General features: G+C 44.8%; 1 protein-coding gene across 1 annotated transcript in view; it reads right to left on the reverse strand.

The window, feature by feature from the left end:
- LOC137422075 (solute carrier family 12 member 2-like) overlaps positions 1-6,000 on the reverse strand; it is a 222,851-nt gene that overhangs the window by 25,548 nt on the left and 191,303 nt on the right. The gene's annotated exons all lie outside the window — the stretch shown is intronic.

Consider the following 6,000-nt stretch of genomic DNA (forward strand, 5'->3'; position numbering starts at 1 on the left):
CAGCACTTCATAAATCTAGGCTTTATGTGAGAGTGGCCAGTCGGACTTCACTCCTAAGAAAAAGGCACATGACAGCACACCTGGAGTTTGCAAAAAGGCATTAGGAAGACTCAGAACATAAGGCAAAAGCTTTGTCTGATGAGGCGAAAATTGAACTCTTTCGCCTGAATGCAATGTGCTACGTCTGGCGGAAACCGAACACAGCTCATCGCCCATCTAACACCATCCATACTATGAAGCATAGTGGTGGCAGCATCATGCTATGTGGATGATTTTCAGCAGCAGGGACTGGGAGACTTGAAAGGATAGATGGAACATTGAATGGAGCCAAATATAGGCAAATCCTTGATGAGAACCTGCTTCAGAGTGCAAACGACCCTAGGATGGGGTGAAGATTTATGTTTCAACAGGACAATGACCTCAAGCATACAGCCAAAGCAACACTGGAATGGATTCAGAACAAGAACGTGAAAGTCCTCGAGTGGCCCAGCCAAAGCCCAGACTTGAATTCCATTGAGAATCTGTGGAAAGATTTGAAGATTGCTGTTCACCGACGCTCCCCATCCAACTTTACAGAGCTTGAGCAAATCTGCAAGGAAGAATGCGAGAAACTCCCCAAATCCAGATGTGCAAAGCTGATACAGACATACCCAAGAAGATTCAGAGCTGTAATCGCTGCCGTAGGTGCTTCTATGAAGTATTGACTCAGGTGGTTATGTAAATGTAAACTTATGTAAATGAGATATTTCTGTATTTCATTTTTAATTGTTTTGTAAACAATGTCTAAAAAAGCAATGAAGCAATAAAAGCTACGAAGAGTAGAAAAGCGGGAGGGCCGACGGGAGTTGTGGGAGATATGTTGAAGGCAGCAGGAAGTTGGGGGTGTGAAGAGAATGACAGAGATCTGTAATCTGGTGGTGAAAGAAGGCCGCATTCCAGTGGATTGGGAACTGAGTACCCTCGTCCCTCTATACAAGGGGAAAGGTGACCCTCTGGAGTGTGGCTCGTACCGAGCGATAAAGTTATTGGAGCATGGAATGAAGGTATTGGAAAGGGTGTTGGAGAGGAGGATAAGGAAGAAAGTGAAGATCGACGAAATGCAGTTTGGATTTATGCCAGGAAGAGGAACGACAGACGCGCTTTTTATTGTGAGGCAGTTGCAGGAGAAGTACATGGAGAAGAGGAAGAAGTTGTTTCTTGGGTTTGTTTATCTGGAGAAAGCATTCGATAGGGTTCCACGCGAAGTAGTGACATGGGCATTGAGGAAGTTAGGAGTGGAGGAATGGTTGATCAGAGTAGTGATGGCAATGTACAAAAGAGCACGCACAGCTGTAAGGACGAAGGACGGGAACAGTGGTGAGTTTGAGGTGAAGGTGGGAGTGCATCAGGGGGTCGGTACCAAGTCCACTACTATTTGTAGCTGTGATGGAGGTGCTGGCTCAGAACGTAAAGGAGGGTTTACCGTGGGAGTTGTTGTATGCAGATGATTTGGTGTTCATTGCGGAAAGTATGGATGGACTGAAGGAAAAGATGAACAAGTGGAAGGAATGTATGGAGACAAAAGGTCTGAAGGTGAATATCGGAAAGACGAAGGTGATGGCAAGTGGTAAAGCATGTGGTGAGGTGGAAAGAACTGGGAAGTGGCCGTGTGCTGTGTGCAGGAAGGGTGTCGGAGTGAATTCCATTCAATGTACAATGTGCGCTGAGTGGGTTCATCAAAAATGTAGTGGTTTGAGATGGTCATTAACCAGTGTGGCAGCTTTTTGTTTTCTTTTTTTTTTTCTTTTTTTTGTGTACTGAATCGAGGCTCGTGAAAGAGCTAACATTTATTTCACAAACAAATCAACCAGACAAACAAAATATACAAAAAGAGGGAGTGGAAGACAAGATGGGGAGAGAAGGGGAAGCACACAACCACAACATTTGAGAGCAGGGAGAAGTGTGGGAGGGAGAGGGCTTGGGGGCAGGAGGCGTGGGAAGGGGGGGGGGAGGGTGGGAGAAGTATAAAACACAAGGGGACCGAAATTACCGGGGGTAGAAAAGATCAAGTTTTTGGATGGGGGAGGATAAGAGATGGTGGTGAACAGCTGTTTTAAAGACCTGGAGGGTGGAGTGGGATTGAAGAGAGTGAGGGAGTTTGTTCCATAGGTGGGAGAAAAGAGGAATGAAGGAGTGAAGGTGAGCAGAAAGTCTTGATTTTGGCAGTTTAACCATAAGAGGGTTGCAGGCAGATCTTGTGCGACCTGTAGGAATATTTGGGGGACAGAGCCCAGAGAGGGCTGGGGGGGCAAGGCCAGAGAGGATTCGGTAGAAGACGGAAAGACCACCAACCTGCCTGCGGTGAGTGAGTGAAAGGCCCTTGGAGTTAGCTTCATCGCGGGAGATTCCAATGATTCTGAACGCTTTGGTTTCAACAGCGTGAAGACGGGCTAGGTGTGAGGCAGGAGCACCAGACCAGAGGGGAGAGCAGTATTCCATAGAGCTGCGGATGAAAGCCTTGTATGTGGTGAGGAGCTCAGGTGTGCCAAGGAAGGACTTCGCACGACGGAGGATGCCCAGTCGGCGACTGGCTTTGGAGGCCAGATTTGAAATGTGGTTTTCCCAGGAAAGATCATGGCAAATAGTGAGACCCAAAAGCTTGAGTGACAGAACTTCTTGGAGAGGATTATTCAGAAAGTGGATGGGAGGGTTTTCCAGTCGGTCTTTTCGGAGAGACATCGTAAGAGTGTGAGATTTATCAGGATTGAAAGACATGTTCCATTTGTTTGCCCAGTCTGTGATTTTGTCCAGGTCTGCAGAGAGTGAGGAGGCTGCAGACTGCCGATCTGAGGGATGAGGAATGGAGCGATAGAGAGTAGAGTCGTCAGCAAAGAGATAGAGAGGATTTTCAAGAGAGTCAGAGAGATCATTGATGAAGACCAGAAAAAGCACAGGGCCCAGAACACTACCTTGGGGAACTCCAGCCTGAACAGGTAGAGGAGATGAGAGAAACCCATTCAGGGCCACACGTTGACTACGACCAGAGAGGAAGTCCGCCAGCCATGCGTGGAGATTTCCATGGATACCAAAGGAGGAGAGTTTGGTGAGCAGAGCAGGGTGCCAGACCGTATCGAAGGCACGTGAAATGTCAAGGGAGACGGCTCTAATTTCCTGTTTGGCGTTGAGGACCTCCATCCATTGTTGAGAAAGCAGAAGCAGCATGTCCAGAGTAGAGTGACCAGGTCTGAAACCAAATTGATGATCAGAGATCAAGCCATTGGAGAAGAGGAAATATTTCATATCTGAAGTAATGATGGATTCCATGACTTTGCTGATAATTGGGAGAAGGCTGATTGGTCTGTAGTTGCTGGGATCTGTTTTTGCACCTTTTTTGTGCAAAGCGGTGATGTTGGCTGATTTCCAAAATACATTCAAGTGTAAGGTGTGCACAGAGGGAGCTGCAGATGGAGGAAATGTTGAGTTGGATCTTGGAGACGGCATGAAGCTGGAAGGTGTGAAAACATTTTGCTACCTAGGAGACATGCTGAATGGAGAAGGTGGATCAGACTCGGCAACGGTTGCTCGAGTGAGATGTGCATGGAAGAAGTTTCGGGAACTGAGTGGCGTGCTGATGAGGAGGGGCGTGTCGTTAAAGCTGAAGGGAAAGGTGTATGCTGCATGTGTGAGAAGTGTTATGATTTATGGGAGTGAGACATGGGTAATGAACGCAGAGCAGCAACGAAGGCTGGAAAGGGTGGAAATGCGAATGGTTCGGTGGATGTGCAGAGTATCGTTGAGAGAGAGGAAGACAAATGATGAATTGTGAAAGATGATGGGAATAGAGCCTGTGATTGGATGCTGTGAAGAGAAACAGTTTGAGATGGTTTGGTCATGTGTTGAGGAAGGATGAAAGTGACTGGTGGAGAAGAGTGATGGAAATGAATGTAGAAGGAAGTAGAGGACGGGGAAGACCGAGAAAGACTTGGCTAAAGATGGTCGAAGAAGAAATGCGGCCAAGGGGGTTAGCAAGGGGAGATGCAGAAAATAGGGCAAAATGGAGAAGATTGTCATGGGGACCGCAAGGCTAACCCCCACTCTGGCAGGGAAAATGGCCTTAAAATGCCTGTTGTTGTTGTTGTAAACAATGTCTAAAAAAAAAATTCCACTTTGACATTAGGGGGTATTATGTGTACATCTGTGGCAAAAATATTAATTTTAATTCAGGCTGTCACACAACAAAATGTGAAAGTCAAGGGGTGTGAATACTTTCTGAAGGTACTATATTCAACTGAATATTGGTACATGGCTTAATTATGATAAATTACAGAACAAGCTCGACTTTCATTCAGGGTGTTTTGCCAATTTTTTAAATCTGTTATGGCTTTACGCTGCAAAATATTGGGACCAGTCGAGGACATGTTTTGCAAAGCAATTCTCCCTCTTGTTATTTCTATTCCTTTTTTTAATTTTTATTGATTTATCTATCTAATGTCTTTCACTTCTTGTTTGTTTCACTGTTATTTTTCCCTTTTCATCTCGTTCCACTCACCTTGACTTTTAACCCCTGAACCCTGGCCCTCCTGTCAAAATGAATCACTCTCACCCCCATGCACTCCCTGACCCCTACACTGATGCACACAATTCTGACTAACGACACTCACTCTGCAGACATGTTTGAATGGCTTGGTTGTTACCAATTACCAATGGTGCGGTTAAGGGTAAAGTGCGGTTAAGCAATTGGTTCACTCCCATCTGTGTCCATAAACATCAGTTTATGATCGAGGAGGAACTTAATTTAAATTGAATGTTATATTTTGTAAATTCATTGGTAAACGAACCTGTAGTTTAGCAGTACTTTTTCTGTGAATTTGGCCTGATCGCACATGTTCTGAGTAGAGGTTAAAAAAAATTACTCTACCTGTCTTTCAGTCAAAAAAATTAAAATCATTCCAAACAGGAAACTGTTTTTAAGGACACAAACAACAGGCACAAATAACTAATATAACGTGTTAGGTAAGGTGGTGTAAAAGACGCTGTGTCAACAGCCGTAAACTTCCGAAAAAAGTTTTCAATACCACCTTTATAAAAAATAAATGTATATAAATAAATAAATAAATAACGGTCATCTCTCCAACTCACAATCCCACGAGATATGCGGAAAGGATGACCCAAAACCAATTATCTTCTGAGTATATAATTAGTACCTTCGTATATAATTAGTACCCGTATATAATTAGTACCCAACATCATTAGTACCTGGTGTTGGCTTAGCGGTTAGAGTGCCCGCTTGGGATCCGAGGATCCTGGGTTCGAATCCCGGTCGATCGCTGAATTAACGCCAGGGGGGTTGACTCAGCCTGTCATCCAATTGAGTACCAGTTCACTGGTAATTCCCTGTGTGTCGCAAGAGGCGACTAACAGGGTTGGCGGCAGGAAGGGCATCCGGCCATAAAACATTGCTTCAAAAAGGGGACCATGGTGCCCAAAAAGGGCCAACCCCTGCTCTGCTGGGAAAAATGGCCTCCAAAGGTGGTTGTATATAAACATCATTAAAAGTAAATAATGACCTCAGCCAAAGTTCAAACGACGTGAGTTTAATGTCTACATGATGAGACTTCCACATAGCTATTTGGGCGGTGTATACGCTAACAGATCGCTGTCTCCATCGATCTTTCCAAGGCCGTAACACCTATCGGCTCAAAATCCTTTTAACTCTTGACTTGGTAGTTTTTACAATGAAGGAAACATTAACAATGTTGTTAAAAGTTTATTTTGTGATTAATTTGTGATTGGAGTTATGTTGTTTGGAATGAAAAAAGAGATATCGAGTTCAAGTAAATGACGAAATGCCGTCATGGTTTCTACTTTCTTAACGTGAACTTCGTGGATCGCCCGATGCAGATTCGCCACGGACCCACGATCGATGTTTCTATACGTGAACGGTGTTTGTGAATGGGTACGTTTTTCATTGAAGTCCTTCATGAACTTGCTGTCCATGTCTGACGTGCGACTGAAGGTGCT

The sequence above is a fragment of the Myxine glutinosa genome, chromosome 2 (genome assembly GCF_964187855.1).
Source record: "Myxine glutinosa chromosome 2, kmMyxGlut1.1, whole genome shotgun sequence".
Taxonomy (NCBI): Eukaryota; Metazoa; Chordata; class Myxini; order Myxiniformes; family Myxinidae; genus Myxine; species Myxine glutinosa.